Source organism: Mytilus galloprovincialis, chromosome 1 (genome assembly GCF_965363235.1).
Source record: "Mytilus galloprovincialis chromosome 1, xbMytGall1.hap1.1, whole genome shotgun sequence".
In the NCBI taxonomy this organism is placed as follows: Eukaryota; Metazoa; Mollusca; class Bivalvia; order Mytilida; family Mytilidae; genus Mytilus; species Mytilus galloprovincialis.
In genome coordinates, this window is record NC_134838.1 from 107,769,274 (window position 1) to 107,794,603 (window position 25,330).

General features: G+C 31.4%; 1 protein-coding gene across 5 annotated transcripts in view; it reads left to right on the forward strand.

Annotated features, from left to right (window-relative positions):
* Positions 1-25,330, forward strand: part of LOC143049754 (excitatory amino acid transporter 1-like) — a 45,861-nt gene that overhangs the window by 10,985 nt on the left and 9,546 nt on the right. Inside the window, exon 1 of one of the 5 annotated variants that reach the window (XM_076223502.1) lies at positions 18,062-18,104. The exons of 1 other annotated variant lie outside the window; for it this stretch is intronic. The gene's annotated coding sequence lies outside the window, so the exon portion shown is untranslated. Of the gene's footprint in view, positions 1-18,061; positions 18,105-19,423; positions 19,624-22,156; positions 22,297-25,330 lie in introns of those variants that run through there. 3 more of the 5 variants (XM_076223478.1, XM_076223485.1, XM_076223492.1) reach the window with 3 other exon arrangements.

Here is a 25,330-nt window from a genome sequence, read left to right on the forward strand (position 1 = left end):
CTGAAGACCTATTTTTGGCCTTCGACTGTTATCTTCTCTTTGGTCGGGTTGTTTGTCCCTTTGACATTTTCCCCCATTTCCATTCTAAATTTCATGATGATGTTTTTTTAATAAACATCCAATTGTTTTGGATTGGGTTCCATTAACATATTCTCTTAAACAACAGATTAAAGAAACCTCAGATACAGCATCTTTCGCGTCATTTTTAGACATATACACGGATGATATCGTCCTACAACTGTAACAAACCATCTGATATGATATTAGTGTCAGAATTCGTCGAAAAGTTCTTTTTGACATCATGAGGGCAATGTACAAATGAATTGAGAAACTAGAAAGATAATTGCAAAATTTTCACTTATTCTTTTGTTCATATAAAAATACACAATATATATAAATTGTTACAACAATATAATTATGAATGAAAAACATAACAATACAATAATAACATATCACATAGCATATTACATAACACAATAGCTTGGCATAGAAAAAGGGTGAAATAAGCCAAGCCAAAAATGTCATAATTAGCTAAATCAAATCACCTAGTATATACAAAAAAGAAAAACACTTCTTCTAAGTTTAAAGAAAAAGAGTTGGAAAAAGGGAATTGAGGGAGGGAAATTGTCTACAGCAGTCACTCGTAGAAGAATCTTTGACACGAGGGAAGATTTCAATTTTGAAATCATAAATTTTCTTCTATTTCTCAGCAATATACTTACATCAATTGCGCACAGAAACATTAACGAGCAAGAGTTTTGGCAAAGACAGTATCTTCCTTTGCTCTCAATACGTTTATAGGAAAGTACCAAGACCTAAGTATGATAAATAGTCGGTGTCTACTTCACAAATGATTCTAGATTCTAGGTGCTGAAGTTGTCTCTCTTTCTTTTAAATTACAGTTTTCCTTTTATTTACATATGTGATATTATGTTCCTCTTTTTGTGTCGTACGTCTCTTAGCGTGACTTTGGTATTTATGAATCTAGCTATCAGATTATGTTTTGCCTTTGACGTTCAAGATCCAGAAACAAATGAAAGGTTTAAACCAGGATGAATCCACTAGTTTCTTCGGAAGCTGTCTGCACCAAGGCAATTGTTTTGCTGGTTGATAAAGCCGTTGGATTTGTAAGTTTTGATGGGCTTCCCCTTTTTTGAAATTAACATAGAAGTTCAATATTTTTGTTAATGGCCGAAAATTAGTAAAAGTACAATCCTGATGAGGATGTCACCACGAGACCTGTAAAGTTTTCTCGTGTTCAGGATAACTTAGTTGAAGAGGATCGAACAAACTTTGAATTTAACGGCCTTAATTTTTCTTCATTGTAAAATCCTAATGTTAAATCTTTTCTGAACAGTTCGAAACTCTAAAATTACGTTTAAAATATTGGCATTTGTAATTAAAAATACTACAAACAAAAATTAATTGTTATTAGATGTATACGCTGTATTGTAGAATTTAAAAGCAAACAGTTCGTACCAGTCTAATATTTAAGTCTGGATGAAAGTCGTTCATATTTTATAAATACCACTGTTTACTTTTAACTACCAAATAAATTGGGAATTAGTTAAAAATATTTGATATTTGTTTCTTCGACGTTATCATAAGGCTTACAAAAGATTCTCACATTCATGGTCTCATTTAAATAATGGTTAAGGTCCGCAGTTTGAATAATACATTAGCGTATTGTTGTTTGTTGTTATTCCACATTGACTAGAAGTATAGGGCGAGGTTTAAGATCTCACAAAATACGTTTAACCTCGGCACAATTTTGCACCTGTCCCTAGTCAGAAACCTCTATCCTTTACGAGTCTAGAACGTTTTATTTGTTTTTTAAATTTTGGGTTCATTTGTATGTTTCGGAGTTTTGTTTGGGATCTATTATGCTGATCTAGAACACATTCCAGTTAAAAAGCCGGTTGAAGGCTGACTGCGGGTGCGATATTTTTTCTATGCTGTTTAATAGAATCTATATGTATATTTAAAAGGCCCCTTTTCTTTGAGAAACGGATATGGATACCTCTATTTGGCAACCATCAGACGAATTTCAAATTGTTTTCCTTAACACGGTATTGCTAACTGTCTTTGTTCTTGTTACGTTTCGTCATTTATATAATATGACAAAAATATGAATTGTCTTCACATCACCTAATATATAATGTTTTCAGAGAAAGTAGTAGTGTAAATGTTTTCACCCGAACAAAGTAAAAAATATCGACAACAGTACAAAGATTATGATTAAATTTTATTACATTTGTGTAAACTAGCTGGAAGACAATATAATACACACGGTTTTTTAAAAAAAATAACAATGAAATAGAAGAACAAAAGCTTGAAGATTACAATAAATAAATTATGTACATCTATGAGGCAGCTGAAAACGGTATAACTTGATATTTATCTACATCGTTTATTTTAAGATAGTCTTTTCGATTAGAAACTAATGACATTATAATGAAAACAATTAAAAGTAAAATATCAAAATAGCCGTACTCCGAGGAAAATTCTAAACGGAAGATCCCTACGTAAACGTAAAGATCGAAAGCTCAAATACTTTATAAAAGGTACCAGGCTTATAATCAAATCAATCAAACAAATGGTTAAAAACTTTCGTATTAACATTCTCTACAACTACAATTAGCAGCTACTACATGTACATGTATGATCATGACACTACACACTCAATCAAAGCAGAAAATACATTCTACATTATACATGGAATTAAATTTATTTCCTTTGTATGGTCATATTACGTACACGATGACGTCAGTAGATTCTGTAAGTATCCTGTTGAAATTGTGTTTGTTGGATTGGTCAGACTTTTTTCGAGATGAGATCCAAAACGATGTAAAATGGAAAGCAATTTGCTATTTTTTCTTAAGTACCAGTATCATTCAGGATCGTCAAACAAACTTTTTGGATAAATAAAGTTTTGAGCAGAATCGAAGTATACTTTCATTTTCTTTCATTCTACATTAACCTATATATATATATTAAAGATTTTAATACGTCCGGTATTTTTTCAAATCTGGTCAAAGTTTGGAAAAGTAAATATAAACAACAAAGAATGCATTTACGGTCTCTAAAATAAACTTTATTTTTAACATTGTAACTTATGGAAGAATACTTGAAGTTAATGGTCGATATTTTTAGCGCCAAAAATAAACTCATTTGCGCCAATATGCTACATTCACTTTTGCGACAAGATAATATTCTCAAAATACACACAAAGACATTTACTAATTGTACGGTGGTGTTGTTTATCAAGCCTGTTTATTTTGACATGTTCAATGAAAACTAATTGATCCTTTGAAACATGTATTACTTAAGATTGTATATTCAACAAAGAATTAAAATATTTAAATATTGCTTTCATCGATATTAACTGTGATTTTGATTTGAAAAATTATGAGGTTAATATATATTGGTACATATGTACAATAATGAGAACTCGTGATCTTACATTCTGCTTATCTTTATTTGCACAATGTGATGCGTTTTTTAAAAAGCTAATTGCAAAAATGATTGCCAAAGATACAACTCCCAACAATAGACCAACATGACACAGTAATTAACAACAATAGGTCACCGTATGTCCTTTTTAAAAACAGTTAATAATAATAAACATGGAGACATTCGAAAATTTAGGCTTTTATGAAATAAAAAATACCAATCATGACGCATCAGATAATTTTAATATTGATTATTCAAACAATTTACACAAGTTTCATATGTCACGTATTAGAAATAGTTGCGACAAGACAAAAAAACCATTTTGGAAATCTACTTTTAGAAATGTGCAGAAATAACAATCTGTTTATTTTAAACGGAAGGGTTGATGGCGATAAAGAAGGTTTATTTACTTGTCGCCAGTCTAGTGTGGTTGACTATTTTATTTGTACATATAATTTGTTATCATGTGTTGTAAATATGTCTGTACTTGATTTTTCTGCTCTTTTTTCCGATGTTCATTCGCCTCTGAACTGTAAGCTGGTCTTCAACTCGATTGATAACATCGTCGAATGCGATGACATTTTAATAAACGATTTGGCATGTCATGAAAGAAAAGGCTTCAAAAAGTGGGATTGTGAAAAAAAAAGCCGAATTTTTGAGAAATATCGATAGAAATAAAATCGATCAATTAAATAATGATTTAACTATGTTGAATACCAGTATACTGGCTCAAGAAAATATTAACAAAATAGTTGAATCTGTAAATGGTTTAATGCTGGATTCAGCCGAAAAGGTGTTTGGATCTTTTACTTTTACGACACGAAAAGAAATGTTGAAAAAAAGTTATTAAACCATGGTTTGACCAAATATGTTGGGAAAAAAGGCGGTGCTTCCGAATATCAAAAAGAAGATATAAATACAATGAAACATGTTTAAAAAGAGAGGAGATGAAGAATACAGAACGTGAATATAAGAGGCAAATGAACATTTCTATTTATAAGCATAAAAAAGCCATGAGAAAAAAGATGAATGTTTTAAAAAATAGTAATTCTAAAGAATTTTGGAAGATATTGAACTCTTATAAAGAAAAAAAAAAGGAATAATATTCCTGTTGATATACTTTTTGAATTTTTCAAAAATTTAAATTCGTCAGATCCTGACGCTGATGAAGAAATTATTATTGATGAGAATAACGAACTTAATTCACTATTAAACAGTCCTATTACGGAAAATGAAATTTTTAAATGCATCAAAAATCTTAAGAATGGCAAAGCTTGTGGCGATGACTTCGTCATTAATGAATATATTAAGAGCACCACTCAGATGTTCATGCCAATCTATGTAAAACTGTTCAATATTGTATTTGATACTGGAAAAGTGCCTGAACTTTGGCTTGTTGGTAATGTTATACCTTTTTATAAAAACAAAGGTGACCAGTCAGATCCTCAAAACTTCAGACCAATAACTATATTAAGCTGTATGGGTAAACTATTTACGTCAATTTTGAATTTAAGACTGAGTAACTTTTTGGAAGAATATTTGTTGTTAAACGAAAACCAGTTTGGTTTCAGAAAGGGCTATTCCACTATAGACAGTATATTTACTCTGCATATTTTATTTGAATTACTGAGACAAAAAAAGAAAAAACTTTTTTGTGCTTTTATTGATTTTGCTAAAGCTTTCGATACAGTTTTGAGATCTGGTCTTTGGTCAAAACTCATTTTACATACAGTGAATGGGAAGATGTATAACACTATATTTAATATGTATAAAAATGTGAAATCACGAATTTTTAGTGATGGGGAATATTCAGACTACTTTCCATGTAATGTAGGTGTAAGACAGGGAGAAAATTTATCTCCCATACTTTTTTCTATTTATTTAAATGATTTAGAAAGCTTTTTTCAGAACAAAAATATAAATGGTTTGAAATCTTTATCAGATCAAATAGAGAACGAACTAAGTATGTATTTAAAACTGTTCGTTGTATTGTACGCAGACGACACTGTACTTATGTCAGAAACACAAGCAGACCTACAAAAACAATTAGAAGCTTTAAAAGAATATTATGATACATGGAAATTAAAAGTCAATGTCCCTAAAAGCAAAATAGTAATTTTTTCTAAAGGTAGACCACTACAAAATGTTAGTTTCAAATATGCTGATATTGAGTTAGATATTGTTGAAGAATTTACATATCTTGGTGTATTATTTTCTAGAACAGGAAGTTTCACAAAAGCAAAAAAGGCAAAAAAAAATGTACGATATTCTAAAAAAGGGGAGATTACATAATTTGAATATTAAATGTCAACTAGAATTATTTGACAATGTAGTTAAGCCTATATTATTATACGGGTGTGAATTCTGGGGAATGGGTAACGCCTATATTATTATACGGGTGTGAAGTCTGGGGAATGGGTAACACCTCTGTTATAGAACGTAATGATCTAAAATTTTGTAAATTACTGCTTAATCTTAAAAAATCTACGCCTGATTATATGATATATGGGGAACTTGGCCGATTCCCACTGGATATTTTTATTAAATTACGTACTATTAATTATTGGGAAAAGCTTGTAACTGGGGAAAATAAGAAACTTCCTGTTATTCTATTCAATCTTGTTACTGATAGTTATAATGGAAATATAGCGTGGTGTAAGAATGTAAAATCTGTGCTTGATAATTGTGGACTATCAAATATGTGGAACTCTAAATATTTTATAAGTAAAAACTGGTTGTATGATACTGTTAAATTAAGATTAACTGACCAGTTCAGACAGACATGGTATGCTACTGAACAGAATTCTCCAAAAGCTCTAAATTATAAATTATTCAAAAATAGTATAAATTTTGAAATCTACTTTGATATTTTAGATGACAAAAACATTGCTTCTTTTTGTAGATTTAGAACGTTGAACACAAAAATTCCTATCGAAATTGGTAGATGGCAAAACATTCAGAGAGAAAATCGTATTTGTACTTTGTGCAATTCCGGTGACATTGGCGACGAATTCCACTATATTTTAGAATGCTCGGCAATAGGCGATAGTAGACAACTGCTACTAAAGCATCATTTTGTAAACAGACCAAATATTTTAAAATTTCAAGATCTAATGAATAGTAGCAACCCGTCTGAGATAAACAATCTGTGCAAGTTTATAAGAATTATTATTAAATGCCTATAATCTCCTGGGTAATCACTTTATGTCTCTATTTTACATTTGTATTTAAAATTTATACTATGTTAATTTATTTGTATATGTCTCTGTACCATTGTACTTCGGTTTATGAGAATAAAGATATAAAAACCTGATCAAGTTACTCGAAATATCACGAAAATAACGGACACCTACTGTGATCTACGTTGAAAAATTGAATCTAAATTCTCACTGACGGTTCTTTAGAAAAAATTCCATTTACAGTATATTCTAAAAGGACCGAGGTGTGCTCATCGTCTGACTAGTACTTGTTCTCCGTTTGACCTTTAAGCGGCAAAATAATTCAAAAAAGCGTTCCCTAAATTCCTTTGACATAGCAATATATACCCAAATATTAACGAGGTATGATATGACCATAAACATATTTAGAAACCAAACTCCAGTTTTAGTACGTAGCCAGGTATACGTGTTCGGGAAAAAGCATGTATATAGCCAGTACATAGTACCTAGACACTCGCCAACAACGAAAATGAACATGATCATTACCAACATAATTGTTGTTCTCGTTTTACTTCTTTGGTTTGACGATTGCCCTGTTACTATATTCCGCCGGTTGATTGTTATAATTATAACAATCATACAAAAAGTTATAATAACTGCCGGACCTATACTGAGAACAAATAAACGATATTCATCATATACCATGTCGATTTTGGACATTACATTTTCACCTACAACATAATTTGGTGTGCATTTTAGGGCTGTCATGTTTTCAGTAGTTGTTATTTCAAAATGATCAATGTTGCGGATCATCAAATCAGGCATTGCCTGAATCAAGGTTACGATAAAAAAGGCGATCGCAAATATTTTGGTTGATTTCATTCCACACATTCGTGGACCAGCAAAAGGAAATGCGCATAACATACATCGTTGTACTGCTAAAAATGTGGTCGAAAATATAGACATTGAATGCCATATAAATGCAAACTCCATCGCTTGATCTTCGCTACGTAGCAACAGACTTGGCTCAGCGTTTTGCCTCCAACATACTGTGAAACTGTAAAAGTTGTTCCACAAAAAATAGTCAACAAGTCACAAACTGCAATTATAGACAAAACAACTGATATTGGTGATCTGGCCTTTGGAGACATCCATATACTTATCACAAAGGCATTTGAAATGAGAACAGCAATAAGTACAGGTACCTTGACAATCACAGACTCCACAGGGTTTCCAAGTATCATTTTGTCTTGAACTCGTCTAAAAGTAAAATAATAATCTTATAGAATGAAAGAAACATTCGTTTCTTTAATAAAATTAAAGTGGAAATAATTATGTTTTGATTGTTTGTATTTAAAATCTTTGACCAACATTATTGGACACTCAAAAAAAGTAGACATTCATTAGCTTAAGTTTGCAAAGTCCGTTAAAAATCACAAATAAAATGATGGTTATGTGTGTTACCTTTTAAGATCCAACTGTAACACGAAGTTGTATGCTGCGTCTTCGTATTATGGTCACGACATAGCTAGTTTTATCTAATAAAGCTAACTGACGAAAAAAACATAAATTGTGTGCATTGAATATAAATGTGGACATAATTATAGATTAACTGTTTACAAAACTTTGTGTTTTTCGAAATACTAAAGATCTTCTACCCAGGAAAAGATTACCTTATCTGTATTTGGCAAAACTTTTCGGAATTGTGAGTCTTTAATGCTATTCAAATTAGTGCTTGATTTGTGCTTTTTAACTTTCTGATTCGAGTTTGAGCTTTTTGTAGAAAAATTATCGTTTGGAATACAATATATTTAGCCTTGTGTCTATGATGAGTTTATATTACACACATCAACCCCAAAAATCTACTTCAGAGTTATTTACAAAGGACAATGTACAGGATGTTTGTAAAGGACAAGGTACATTATGGGTTTATTTAGTCATGAAAATTTACCGAAATTAAAACATTGACTGGTGAATCATCACAGTTTTACACTCAACTCTCTTTCCTCGGTTACAAAGCTCGTGGTCGTTGAATAGAACATTATTTTGAATCAGAAGTCCACAACTTCAACAATAAAGAGTACATTACTCTTTGAAGTTGGTATGACAATGCCCTAAAACTATGACAACGTCATTTTATAATTAACATTGTTTCTAGCATCACCGTACGGCTTTTTTTGTCAAAAAGAACAGTTAATTGGATGCTGGTGACAGTTTTCTGCGCGTTTATGAATTTGTGGTCCTCAATGCTCTCCAACTTCGAACTTTATTTACTTCTTTTGATTGAAGCGTCACCGATGAGTGTTTTGTAGACGAAACGCGCGTCTGGAGCAATAACAAATTTCAATCCTGGTATCTATGACGAGGTTTTTTTTTCATGAAATGAAAATTATTCCTTCAGTGCCATTTTTTTTATGATTTGGTAAAACTTATAAGAGCAATTGCACCGGGATGTGAACAGATTAAGCCTTGATATATTTTGGGCAACGCATTTTCACAAAATTTTGCGATTAATTTTGGTTTGTATCATTGTTTCCTGCTTTCGAACATTATAAAGCTGTATAAATGTATATGTTGATTGAATATTGCACTGTGTTTTAAGTTGCAATTGTATCTCAGGTTCAATGGTATTTATTTAACGTTTGAAATGTTTGATATAAATATTTTTAACTCTGTCACATTCTGTATGAATCTCTCCCAAGTACGAAGCCTGTACATTAGTGGTTGTCATTTGAAGGGTTTTACATTTTCAATTTCAGGGCTCGCATTAGATCAATGCGCGGTACATGGGTTTTACTTATTGTTGAAAATTGTAAGTTGTACGGTGACCTACAATTGTTATTTTCTATATCATTTGGTCTCTGGTGGAGAGAATTGTCTCATTGACAATCATTTGTAATGTAACTGGTGTGTTATCACAATTTAACACTAGTAAAAAGTAATATTTGTGTTTCTGATTTGATTTTACAATGACTACTGCATACTTATGCCATCTCTTTTTCATACAAATTGATTTTATAAGAATAAACTATACTTTCGAGGCAACGTACTATTAAACCTTGGAACAGAATATATTTCGAGAAAATTTAACATGAATATTTGGTGAAACTTGTGCATTTGTTCTTGTCTCCGACCTGACATTTAGTTTCAAATGTTAGTTTTATTTGTTGAACTTTTACGTACAAGCTGAACCGATGAAAACGACAATACAAATCAAAATAAGAATTAACCGAGTCTAGTCATGCATTGGTACAACTTCATGCTATTCGAATTATATTTCTATGCGGTTTGATTTTGGAAGTAAGGCTACATAGATTAGTAAAAACACGTGTTATGTTTCAAAAATTAAACCTGCAACGCAAGTCTCAACTTTACACTTGCAATAAGAGGGTATAACTTAGCTCTTCATATTTTTAATAAGCTTTGGATTTTAAATATTTTGACCTCGAGTTTCACTGAGGAGACATTGATTGTTGAAATGCACATCTGCTGCAGAAAAATTGGGTACCGTTTGTGCTATTAACTTATTCGTATCCATTTTTCGTTACCAAAATTAACCCTGCACATATACCCGATGTCTTTTCACATACAAAAAGGGTAAAACTAACTTTATACTGTACCCGTTTGAAACAAAGATAGCAAGCATGCTGTGTCCCAGTGCGATGTTTTTGCAAAAAAAGATATTTCTTACCTCGTTATGTATAGCGTCTAACAATGCCAACAGTATCTCTGCACAGCACATGACCTCTTTAACCTTGCTATACATACCTTGTACTGTATTTGTTGCTTCCTTGGTCTATCTTTTTGCAATGATGAATGAAAAAGCAGCTAAGGATAATGTGTATATATTTAAATATACGCGTTTTCAACCAATCAAAAAAACTCAAGGAAAAAAATTAATAATTGAAAGATAGGTAATTTCTTCTGAAAATTAGCAAATCAGATTTTCTTAGCATTTTTTATGCTGACAAAATGTAACGTCGTATATTGAAGCAATGTTACAGTATTCTTATAATGTTTCTCTTTTCTTTAATTTCTTGTTTTATGAAGTTTATATATCTAATTTACAATAAGTTTTCTTTAAATGTGTGTAAATCGCATTACATAAACTAAGCAATACCAACTCTTTTAATTTGTTCTTTAGTTGAGAATGGGGAATACTTGTTTAAAGTGTAGAAGAGTCAAATGTTTTAAACTGCATAAGTGTTCTTACAAACAATGTTATATTGCTGGGTCTCCAAAGTGCTCCACGCAACCTCTTTCTAAATGATTAACAACAATTTTATCAACAATTAAATCCGGGCTTTAAAGTTATTGTGAAACAATCTATTCTAGAGGTGCTGTGAATCAGATCTTTAAGAGTAAATAAAATCTAGGAATTTTCATCTTGCAATAGTATTAAATCATTTGACGTCTCTACACTTCACAAAAGTAATCCCCAATCCAAACTTAAATACAAATGGAAAGAGTTGCCCCTGATATGTTTCATAAAAAGAATACTGACCAACGTACATACCTGTATCTTACATACATACATGTATCTTGTCTTGGGGTGGGATTAACCGTACTATATAAAAAAATCACTCTGATACAAACAAAAAATCCTCTGAATTTGACACTACCAAGATGCTGGATTTCTTGATGCAACATAGTATCGAATTCATAACAGTGTGGCTATGGACATTGATTGGCGCACTTTAATATCCCATTGACTGAGACAGATTAGGTGAACGTTCGTCTATAACGCCTATTGCTCACGACGTCCTTAATATAAACATTTAAACCGTGGGGTCACCAAAGGTTCTCAACGCCTATATAAAATAATTCGAAATACTAATCAGGAATTTGTGTTTTGATTTATATTGATTAATTAAACGTCCTTTACTTGTGTTTTTGTTATGTTTCGACAATCAATTTTCATAATAAGATATCGCAAAGCCATGTTCTTTCAGAAAAAAGAATGACTTACTGAATGCATGTATTGATTGATTATCTTTTTCGGATTTAACAATTGCGATTGTCGAGTTATGTAATCTTTTAACTTTTATCTAGTCTAATTTTATTTTAGAACGAATGCATAATCCACTTTCAAAAGTTGTGCAAATACGAAACATAAAGACAAAATATACTTCTGCCCTGTCTTTTTCGTACTTGAAAGTTATTGGATAGTAAGAAAGCTATTTGGATTAAACCTTGTGAAATTTGCATGCATTTACGTTATTGTATTTGCAAAATGTATCATTTGGTGTATATAGGAAACTTAAACCGTTCTGCTATACTGCTACTATACTTGTGAAAAACACTTGGCAACAGAAACGCATTCATCTTATCTATATAAAAAAATCGACCCAATTTACATAGAAATGGACGTCTTCGTGCATTTGTGATCGCAAATAAAATATGTTCCGGACCTTATGAGTATTTGGACCATACGTGTATGGTTGGACCATATTAGTATACCCTTATGGTCATGATATATGCGTATGGTCCAAATACTCATATGGTCCGGAACACATACATGATATTCTGTGCGTTGTCGGTCGTCTATTATTTTTTTTTCTTTTGTTGATGGATTTGACGTCTTTCTGTGAGTGATTATTTGTTCATGACTTAAAACTTACTTGCAAATAATTTAAAAACAAGACTTGATTTATAAAAATGTCCAAACAAACCATGATTTTTTTTTAACATACATCACATCCATTGCAAAAGGCTAAAATTCGCCAGGTCTTTAATTTCAACTAAGTGAGTTGACTAAATTAATGTTGCGGACCATTTTCCAATTTCCATGCGGTATCCCTATTTTTTTTCTCGCTCATCTTTTATGATTGTTTTTTTTTTTCATCCCAAGACCTCTTGGAGCTTTCATTAGTTCTATAAAGTGTGTATTTTGCTAATGGTCGAAGGCCATACGGGGACCTATAGCTTGATAACGCCTATTGGTCCCTGGAAAGAATGTGTCTGATTGTCTATCACACTTCATATTCTTATTTTAACATGCAGTTATATCTATGATAAGAATGAAAATTGAATTGTCATTGAGACAAAAAACCCAACCAAAGAGCAAAACAAAAAAAAAAGAAAAAAAAAAACCCAAGGCAACATGTAGATCTTTCGTATCAAGGGAATTGCTATAAATATATTTATTTCAGGTTAATAGTATTAGGCCATACTCAAGTTATAAAATATATCTTGTCGTCAACTTTTGCAACCAGCTTCTATGTTTCTATAATGCACTGTTCATCTTTTTTGGGCTTCGACTTTTCCATTGGACAGACAATTTTGTTTTCGACTGTTTTAAAAAGATGCATTTTTTTACAAAATCATACAAGTAACTAGTCTCTGGCCTTTGGTAGTGTTGTATGTTAATTAATGTTTGTTTATTTATTTGTTTAGGAAATAAGTATGACGTACATTTTCACTGAACTAGGACACTTTTTATAATTTTTTTTCGATATCACTCGGGCAAAAATAATCACGAATATAATGCCTACCCATGTTAAAACTACAATAAAGTATAGTTTGCATCAATTATTTCTTGAACCTACCATTTTTTTTGTCTGTGTTGGATTTGTGTGGCATTGAAAAAAACGGGTATAAACTACAGTGCAGCTTCCAACAAGAATACAAGATTTATTGATTTTCAAAATGCGACCAAAATTAAAAATTTGCTCGCAGCGGAAAAAATTCAACAGTTTGATTTTCATTGAAATAAAATAATTGCTATGATTTACACACCGTTACTTTTTCCAATATAAATATTCGAACTACTTTGTTTGTTGTTACTATACTATATATAAAAATATTAATTTTCGCGAACCATTTAGGTCACGGAAATTCCAAAATATGGCATCAGTAAGGAGAGTTGTGCAAATAATGTGAATACACAGAACCCCCATCCAAATTATCTCTAGCTAAAAGTATTCATCTTTTTCTATTTTATATGTACTAACAATATTCAATTTTTTTATAATTTCGATTAAAATATTCCAAAATCTGAGTAAAAATAGATCGAATGCCCCAAATAAACATTGTCTGATTGGTTGTTTCCTTTATAAATTTACATCATTTTTAAAAAGACCACGCGTCTTCGATATTTAGAAGACTATAAAAGCGATGTTCATTATCTTTCTTCTGCTGTAAGTTAATTTAATTTAGTTATTTTGTGTCATAATTGCCATCTCGTATGTTTTAAATTTGAATAAAGAAGATTAAGGTTGTCTTATACGTCAATGATACACACAAAAAAAAACGATAACAAATAAAATAAGGTGCAACATTCATTCTCCATGAAAATAATACATCACATGGATGTAACTTTTGTAAGAAAAATACCAATTTCGTGAGAAGTTGTGTGTTGGACTTGAAGAGCCAAGGCAAACTGACAAATATCTGAATGAACGAATCGATTTATGGTATATATAAAAAAGCAAAGCCCACATGGTTAGCATTGAATAAATAGAAGGCCACTCTTAAATGATCACAACGTAGAAGTTTTTGTTCTCTTAATCAATAAGATATTTTCTGAAATAACGCGGGTCCCTATTAACTTAAAAGTTTTTTTGTTTTTTTTTTACCATGAATAAACTTTTTTTTTATTATTATTATTTATTGATATCAGCTCTGGACATTAATATTCTTAAAAGTGAAACTGTTGTAAGTGATGGTATAACAATTATTTAAAATAAATTCCTTAAATGATTTGTGAAAAGAAAGTTTCATTTTATGTATCAAAATTTGTAACAAATGATTATTTAAATCCCCACTTGAAGGCCTCCGATAGACTGAGTGAGCATAAAATCATCGCCCACGACAAACAAGTTAAAGGTAAACTTTTCAGTACAATTACTAATAAACGTTTTACTGTCGACCACACTGTTACGAATTTCGTTCTATTTGTTACGTTTTCTGCTTCCTATCTTGAGAAATTGACAATGAGAGTTGATTGAAAACCAAATTTTCCGACAAAAGAGATGAATTCAACTTCGCAATTGAACATCACAGCAGTCCCTGCATACGGAGTATATATATCCTAGTCGATGCGATATTCCAGGACTTGCATTTTCTATCACGATTTCCTTGATAGAAGTTTGCTACACACAAGAAAGCTATTAAACCAAGATTTCCAAGTGTTGAGGTCGAAATCATTACTTCGTAAAGTTTTAGAACGCCATTACAAGATGGTTGACGGTTATGGAATAACTGTTTCACAGATGATAACGGATATGTTCCAATTGTCGGAGTTCATTCCTGTTTCTTTTTCCCCCGAGTGTGACCTACCGAATTAGACTTATCCACAGGTGTGTACTTATATGAGCAACAAGACGAATACCACATATTGAGCAGAATCTGCTAACCCTTTCAGAGCACCTTAATGTTCCTTTTGTTTTAAATTGCAACCATCTGCTTTTATATTGACTTCAAATGATTCATTTTTCCTTTAAACAACATAAAGCTGTTTTTTCATAAAATACCGGACCCCTCCGTTGAATGGAATTGAGAATGGAAATTGGGAATGTGTCAAAGAGACAACAACCTGCTTAAAGTGTAGAAAAAAACAGCCGAAGGTCACCATTGAGTCTTCCACAGAGCGAGGAAACCCTGGAGGCGTGGTTCAGTTGGCCCTTAATAAAAATGTGTACTAGTTCAGTGAAGACGTCAAACTAAACTCCAAAATATTCTGTTGAAACAACACAATACATGTATAATGCACATAAAGAGACAGATTTTTTTGTATAAATAATCCGCAAATGTTCGATATTTGCATCAGCAACCAGTTTTTTATGTGTAAAATTAAAGTATAGTATAAAACAAAGTAGGTCACTCGACAAAAGATAACCCTCTAAACAGTCGGTTTTATTTGGTTTCAACCCAATTTCAACCCGGGCCGGGATACAGTGACTACTCAATTATTTCTGCATACGAGAAGTATTGTAAAGCGTATTCTCTTTATTCTAGTCGCCGGAAATTACATTTCCACTATATAACTTTCCATACAAAGACCCTTGCATAATTGTCCGGAAAAATTTATCATGCTTCTGCTAGCCTAATCTTTCATTATACCATATCAATAACAGAGTTTATAACGTATATATCATGATAATAAAAAGATAAAATGCACTAATGAGACAATTAATACACGAGTCTACCATTTAATTAAAAATATATATATATTTAAGTCAACGTCGTCATTGTCTTTGATAATTTTCAAAATTCTGATGCCATGGCTAAGCATTATCATTATTAAAAAGAAAATTATAGGGTGACAGCAGCAGATAAATGGCTTAAAAGCCTTTGAAAATCTTAAGAATTTAATGATCAATTGGAGTAAAAAAGATGACAACTATTTCTATATACAAGGAAGTTCCCAGGTTGGAATAATCAAAAAAATATCTCTCCATGTCTGTGTAATCAGCTTAGGGATGAGGGATGGATAAATACCCTGCCACTCCCGTATGTGTTTTTGTTTGTATGCTTTGTGTCGATCTAATGGGTTAAGCCTTCTTCTACTGATTCATGTAATGTTCATGATTATGCTTAACAAGCTACATTCCTGATATCCTGTCCAAAGCCAGGATCCTGTTGGTCAGTGGTTGTCCGGTTGGTTTATGTATTTCATATTTGTTTTTTTCGTAATTTGTTTTGTTGATAATTCTGTTTTTTCGTAATTTGTTTTGTTGATAATTCTGTTTTTTCGTAATTTGTTTTGTTGATAATTAGGGCGTTAGTTTTCTGAATTGATGGTTTTCATATTTTTCATGTCGGGGCCTGTTATTGCTAACTTTACGGTATGGGTTTTTCTCATTTTTACATTTCACGGTTGCTTTTTATTGCTTACATCTATTTTATTCGAACTTTAATGGATAGTTGTTTAACTGGCAATCTTACTGAATCTACTAACTTTCAATTAATGTTAATATAGAAAAACATCAATGAAGTAAAACATTTTTAAAGATCATGTGATTTTTAGCAAACAAAAAAAACTTTGGATTTTGTCTTGTCTGCGAGATTTATGTCGTGTTTGCGAGACATATCATTTCTGGATTCCGTCGTGGTCAAGGGCTAGAACATTTAGTTTTGATACGAAATTTGGACAGACACGATTTCATTACCGAAGGACACATCGAGCGCAAAATGTGTTCCGTATTTTACTATTGAACGGACTCAGTAGTTGTGTTTACGGTTAAGATCGGTTAACATTGAATAATGTCTGAAGAAAAATTTTGAAAACATCTTTCTTAAATTTATTTTTCATTATTCTACATGATATATTTGATAACCTTCGTGTTATGAAACTGGGACAAGAGCTAATCTTTAAGATTAAGAAATAGCATCTAAAGAAACAGTTTCGTTTTTCTTTAAATTCTGTATTTTACTGGACTAGCTTTTTACAATCGACATTGCTCATTTACTCTGATATTCAACAATCGCAGTTAAGACAAAGACTTTAAAGGAATCCTTTTTTACTGTATCTGTCATATGCAACATTTAAAAAGAATCACATGTTACAAGCAATGTTGATTCCATTGACCTATATTAAGAAAAAAATAATTAAACCCCACTTCATATTCATGAGCATGTCCAAAGATAGATGCCTCGATGAAGGTTATCTTGTGTCATATCTTACTGCATTTATTCTCAACCTTTTTAGATTACCCAGAGCTTCATATTTAATATTCAGTAAAATGTATTTTACATACAACTGTCAACTGTCCAATATTTATTTTTAAAAATACCATACCTTATATCAAGCTATAGATTACATGTTTTTATACAATTCGCTGAAAACTTAAGATGATTAGCAAAATTTTAAACGGAAATAAGTGTTTGTTTCCTAATCACAGTGTCAAAAATGTCGGAAAGTTCAAAAGCGCCAAAGTTCTGTTCCACTTTACCAAAGTTCGTCAAGTTAATTGAAGACCATTTTTTTTCACTAGGCGGGTACGGCGTTTCGCACGTATTGCTCTCTATTCAATAATTTGTTATCGATACATCATCTTTAGGTTGTGTTATTAGGAATGGTGGCAACGGCGTTGCGTTTGTGCGTTTTCCTTTCAGCAAAGTAATGTATTGCTAATTATTTCTCAGCTAAAAACAATGAAAGCTTGTATAATATGTGCTAACGATGCATTTGTTGAACTAATTGTTCATCTATACATGTACATGGTATATAACCATTTGTTAATAGTGGATTATAATTTAACTAGATTCACATGTCTGCAATTTTACTGAGTAGACAGATCACAAAAGAACTACACTTTAATTATATGTGAATAGACATACTGATAAACTATATAGTTACAGCTGTCTGCAAATGTAAACGTAATAATTTTATAGCTATTTGATAAAATATAAAATGTTCATCTCCTTTTATCAAAGTGATATTTCTTTAATTTATGATATACGAATACAAGTGATCTATCTACTTAGAAGTTTAATAACACGCCATTTTGTATTTTGAATTGCGTAATTATATTAGTACGATTTAATAAGGTAGGAATATGTTGTATATATGTTTAATTATACGACTTAATAAGGTAGGAATATGTTGTATATATGTTTAATTATACGACTTAATAAGGTAGGAATATGTTGTATATATGTTTAATTGTAAAAGTTACAAATTAAATGAATCCTTGGAGGTAATTTTTTCTAGATCTAAAATTGAGAATGGTATTGAGAATGGTATTGAGAATCTGCCTTCATTCACTCAAACACAAAAATTTAAAACCAATGAAGCCTTAAATCAGGTATAAATATTTGAACACATGGGGAGCTATATGAACAAAAAGGAACCTAAGAGAATAACCAAATTATCTTTATTTTTTTCATTATATGCATTGTAAGGAACGTATATAGAATAAAATTCAAAACAGTGTGGCTGTGGCCATTGATTGACACATTAAATTCATCCATTGACTGGGACAATTTACGTGAACGTTTGAACGTCTGTAACGACCACTGTTCACGACGTACCTACGATAGACATTTAAACTGTGGGGACACCAAACGTTTCTTAACGTCTTTAATTGTAAAATAATTCGAAAAATTAATCAGGAATAACCTTTGTTTTGATTTATATAATTGATATAAATCAAAACATCGTGTTATTTCTGATTATTTCTTCGAATTACTTTATTAAGGTGTTGAGAACCTTTGACCCCATAGTTTAAGTGTCTTTAAAAAGTACATAGTGAGCCGTGGTCGTTACATACAAACGTTCACCTTAATTGTCCCAGTCAATGGATGAATTTAATTTGTCAATCAATGGTCACAGCCACACTGTTTTGAATTTCATTCTAAAGCAATTATTAGATTATCAAATATCCATATAGAGAAAAGTGTGTGTTTTATCATATTTACGGCTGCATTTTAAAAATAACAGAATATTTGTATTTGATTCGTATCTTGAACTTTGCAACATAAACGTTGATAACTCAAGACGGATTATGTTAATTTTAAAATAGTTACCTATTTCATTATGAAACAAGATTAGAAAACGAGTGATCCCAATTAATTTTTTTTTCTGATCTGAAAGCATAATAGAGATATCTTCTGATATTGTATATTCACATAGTATAGAGAAATGAATTAATTATAATACGAAGAACATACGTGTGTGTATTTTCCATTTTTTTCGAATGTGTTTGACATGCATGTGTTTCCAATTTCTATTTTTAGTCACTTTTTTATCAATTGAATTTTTTGTATGCTATCATATGGTGTGAAATAAAATTCGGTCATCAAGGAGGACGTATTTACCATAACAGGTAACAGTACTAGTCTGACAACTTAAAAATTTTGAAGCGGATATTTATTTCAAATACATTTAAAATACAACGATCAGTAAGACTAAGTGCAAACATTAAAAGAGAATGACCTGGTCATTTAACAATAATGATCTTTTATGGGTGACAACATTGGCTTATAAGTCTGTGATTGTATGAGGTAAACTTTAAGATAATTTGTAAACAATCATACATTTGTAAAAGGCTAGAATTTACAACATAAGGTAAGAAAGATGAAACGCATTTAAAAATTCTATTTAAAAAATTTATAAATATTTATACATGTATATATAAAAGTAATCGGGAAAATAAATTATGCATTGCAATAAAAGCTTTAAGGCGCTTTTAAATGTTGGACATGTTATAGGACATTTATATGTAAATGGAGTTTTGTGTGACGTCCATTTTCATTAAACTAGAACATATTTTGTTTCGGGGTCAGTTGAAGCTCGCCGACGGGTTTTTGAAGACTCAGTGTTTGGCTGTTTTCTGCCATTTGGTGGGATTGTTGTTTCTTTGACACATATTTTGAATTTAATTTGACTAAGTTTCCATTTAACCAGCCGATTTAGATTTTATCAGCTTTAAGATAAGGGGCATAACTGAATCTTTATCTTATGACAATAACAATATAATACAAATTTAACTCATTTGATTCAATCAATTTTTGAACGCAACATGCTTAAGAGGTTCGTTTATTTGGCATAGCGGATTAAATTCATTTGCAGGCACGTCCAGTCCAAGTATGTTCTTTACATCAATGTCTCAGGTTGGGAGAGTGGTTTGCTCTATGTAACAATGCGAAAACTATCAAACATACCTTCTAGTTCCGGTAGTAGACTGAATTGTTCGCCTTTCACAAAATGTATTGTTCATGTGTTTTTGTCCTCAAATAGGCAAATTTACTTTTCTGCATTGGCTAGAGGTATAGGGGAGGGTTGAGATCTCACAAACATGTTTAACCCCGCCGCATTTTTGCGCCTGTCCCAAGTCAGGAGCCTCTGGCCTTTGTTAGTCTTGTATTATTTTAACTTTTAGTTTCTTTTGTATAATTTGGAGTTTAGTATGGCGTTCATCATTACTGAACAAGTATATATTTGTTTAGGGACCAGCTGAAGGACGCCTCCGGGTGCGGAAATTTCTCGTTGCATTGAAGACCTGTTGGTGACCTTCTGCTGTTGTCTGTTCTATGGTCGGGTTGTTGTCTCTTTGGCACATTCCCCATTTCCATTCTCAATTTTATATAATGGTTTACTTTCATATATTGTTATTTGGATGGAAAGTTGTCTCATTGGCACTCATACCACATCTTCCTTTATCTATATAATATATTTGTTATACTAGATATTAAGCAATATTAACAACAATCAATCAACTGTACTATGTAATTAAAGGACATACATTACTTTACTGTCTAAATTCCATTTAACTACACTAACCGTTATATTGATGATCTTTTTTCGTTAAACAAACACGAATTATCTATTTATAAGTTGTTATCGATGGCATTGGCTTGGAACTAGCTTTTAGTAACGGCGAGTACTCTCACATCTGTACTTAAGTAGGTTTTGTTGTTGTTTGGAAGTAAAAGTACCCTCCGAGTCAACTCTGTGTTTTTGATAGATGTATTTCTATTTGTTTCCATCTGATCAACTGATCTTTATAGTTTGTTCTTATGTTGTACAGTGTACACCTCTGTCCCAGGTTAAAAAGAGAGTTGTGTCCTCAAACCCCGCCACGTTCTGCTCTGTATGTGCCTGTCTCAAGTAGGGATCCTGCAATTCCGTGGTTATTGTTTATTGCTGAGTTATATATTTGTTTTATCGTTCTTATTTTGATCACCAATTAGGCCTTTGATTTCTCGTTTGAATTATTCTATATTTGTCATTATGGGCCTTTTATAGCTGACTATGTGGTAATGGCTTTCCTCATTGCTGAAGGACGCATGATGACCTATAGTTGTTAATTTATGTGTCTTTTGATCTCTTGTGGAGAGTTCTTATATATGCACTGTCTGTTGTGTTTTCGTTAGTTTTTTTTATCTAGCTGCTTAGCTCAACCCGTTTTAACTGATTTATATAGTTTGGTGCCCGCAAACATGTTTAACTCCGCTTTAATTGTATGTGCCTGTTCGAAGTCAAGAGCCTGTAGTTCAGTAACGGATAAGAACGGACGTCTAACTGACATGAACAGATTGAATAAAAGTTATCCGTTAGGCGTCCGTTCGAGGCTTTAGCTTTTACATTATGTGTGTACTACCTGAGTACCTGTAATACTGTAAGAAAGGCGGATGATTATATGAACACATTGAAAGATACTATACAAATACTTGAAGACATGATTATAAATCTGATAGACTATTTTATATATGAGATATGCACTTGCTAGTAAAAGTAAATTTATATCGTTTTTTTTTTTTAAAGTAAGAAGAGTAGTATCCATGTATCATGTGTCATGTATTATCACAACGAAGTTCGACCATTAACTCAGCTGCCAATTATAATGAATGGCAATTTTCTTTAATGATGTTTTATTTATGAGGTACATGTACGTGCCAATGTGATTTTTTGTATAATGCCGATATAAGACAGTGATTTCTCCTTTTTTAATTTTGTTTGTTTAACACTCTATTATCTTTAAAAATAAAAGTGTACAAATATAGACATTGATAATGAATTCATGGATTTTCCTAACTTGTCACCATTTTGAAAGCTCTCCTTTACTTATTTAATGAATATTTACAAACATGTTATAGTAAACAAATGCCTTGCGGTAAAATTATTTATCTTAATTGTATGCGGATAACATTAAACCAGGAGTGAAGGGTTTTCCATCTCATAAATTGACGGATTTACTTAACCGACTTTCTTTGGGTGATAAGTAAAAACAAACCTAAGGTAAGAATGTATAAACGTGTTGTTTTGTCTACAATGTTAAATAGTACAAATATGTTTAATGTAGGATTTCTACAATCTTTTTCTTTAAAAGATGTCCTCCGAATTAACTGATAAGCTTCTACTTTATTTATAACATGAATCTGAAGAAATGCACAGAGGTTACACTTTGTAGCTTACTTTATGATACGTATATAAATATAAATTGAAGCTCATTTATCACATCTGCATTTATTTGCAGATGTTTTAATTCCAAATGTGTTAATTTGGTTAAATTTAGCGAATTTGAAACTGTAGTAATAGAGGATAAAAAGTTTTTTATAATGTCATTTGAATACCCTTCTTTAATGACTTTTAAAGTTTAACAAACATTCTGGTGTAAAGAAAAAAAAATAGATTTTGTATTATTGCCAATGAGACAACTCACCACCAGATGACATAGCAGTAACTATAAGTAAAAATATTAAAATATTGGATTCGTCTATTACGGACGAGAAATTGTATTCTTGGTGCTATATAAGTCATCATGGGTTAATAGTGTTAAATGTATGTTACTTAGCTTGGGTTTTGGACATGTGTGGTATGCACAGAATGATGTATGCGAAGAAGCATTTATTATTTTATTCAAACAAAGGCTTATTGACCATTTTCTTCAGAAAGAAATATATTTTTCGATTCATCGTCAAAATGTATTAACTATAAACACCTTGTGGATAATGTTCAATTGCAGTTTTATTTGACAAAAATTTAAGTCCACAATGCATTAGATTTTTAACTAAGTATAGACTGTGTTCACACAAATTAAATATTGAATTCATTAAAAAAGCAAGAAATGAAAGATTATGTATCTTATGTAACCAGGGTGACATCGAGGATGAGTTTCATTTTATTTTAAAATGTCCAAAATATGACAATATTAGAAAAATGTAGTATATAAAAAGGTATTATTATACAAATGCATCTGTTTTTAAATTAGTTCAATTATTGTCAACAAAGAATGTTCTGGAATTATCTAATTTAGGAAAATATCTGAAATATATACGCCACAATCTTCTGAATGATTTATACTATGTAGTCTTGCTTCCGATTGTATTTTAAAATGTTCTATTATGATATACATGTACATATTTATGATATACCTATAAGCTGTATTGCTTTTGGTTTGAAATAAACTATTAAACTACAACCAACTTGAGTTCACCGTACGGGCTTCAAAAATGAGCAAAATCCATACCTCATAGTTATGGTCCCAAATGACAAATGCAAAACAATTTGAACCTGAAAACTAACGGCCTGATTTAGGGAGGGGGGGGGCGAAAGAAAACAAAAAATGATACACAGCAACTTACAACAACTACTGAATTACAAGCTCCTGACTTGGAAGAAACACACACAGAAGATGGCTCTGTTTAACTAGTGTGCTGGAGCCAATCCCTCCACTAACCTGCTATAACAGGAAAACACGAGAACACACTATAAAAACCAGTTGAAGGGGGCTATGTCATCAGATTGATATCTAGCAGAAAAAAAAACACATAACCAACATGACGTGGCCGAGTATTTATACATCCTCACAACAAAAATAAACACTTTGTGCAGATCTGAGAGTACTAGCAGTTAATGACAACTAGTTTAAAGCCAGCAACAATTAATAAAACAATTGTGCATCTAAGACTGAAATATTAAACAGTAAACACCGAACATCCAATGGATTTTTAGTGGCCTTTTTGTGGTTGTCATTTTTGTTTCCCCCACTGAACAGTCCTTTCCTGTAAACAAAAATGCTTAACATTATTAAGGCGAATAGTTTCAATAAATGTATTTATAAGTATTGTCAAATCAAGAAAACTTTACGGTAAAAACTAGAAAAGGATGTATCGAATCGTGTGTCTATTACATGCACAACAATTGCAAGAAACTTTATTATATTATCTAAATATATAGATATAGGAAGATGTGGTATGAGTGCCAATGAGACAACCTGACTCCACCCAACTAACAATTTATAAAAGTAAACCATTATAGGTCAATGTACGGCCTTCAACACGGAGCCTTGGCTCACATCGAATAACAAGCTATAAAGGGCCCCAAAATTACTAGTGTAAAACCATTCAAACGGGAAAACCAACGGTCTAATCTATATAAAAAACGAGAAACGAGAAACACGTATAAATTACATAAACAAACGATAACTACTGTACATCAGATTCATGACTTAGGACAGGTGCAAACATTTGCAGCGTGATTAAACGTTTTAGTGGTACCAAACCTTCTCCCTTTTTCTGAAACAATAGCATAACATCACACCATAGAAAAACACACGATAAAATATCAATAGGAAGGCTTAAATCAAACAAAAAACGTAAATAAACACACTAAGAACGAATAAATTAGATCTGCGATATCTGAATGCAAATGCACAGTTAATAAAATATTAGGGACAGACAATTTTAGTTTTAGTTTGTTTTAGTAAATGTTTTGTTTTGTTTGACCTTTTTAACATTTACCAAACCGTTATCTCAGAAAGTAGAATGACAAAGAGTCTTTCAGTGCATAAACTACAAACCAGTACAAGTATTATATTAATATAATGTATAATTCTGCATTTATATTAAACCTTCATAAGCTATCTGTATGATCCTGTATATTGTTTTTTCTTCCACTGACCAACAAGCAAATACAGGTGCTGTCTCATGTCTAGTTCTTAAATTTTAGAGCCGATTAATTTTATCTTTAAAATTCAAAAAATCCGTTATGACACACAAATACCGGTTCTATATCTTAATATAGAATTCGTACATGCATATGAATATTGATATAATACCCACTAAATTTACGATGTTCTAAATTTGTTTTAATAATTGTAGTAGAATATACATATCTAAAAAAATTGAGCTACACACTTCCGATTTTTTTAAAAATCATTCTTCATTGGCAATGACAAAAAGGAGGCAGATTAGTATATATTAGCTCAAATTTCAAAACTCCTTTGTATATACATGTTACTGCCCTTATATTTGTTAGTCATGTTTTTCAA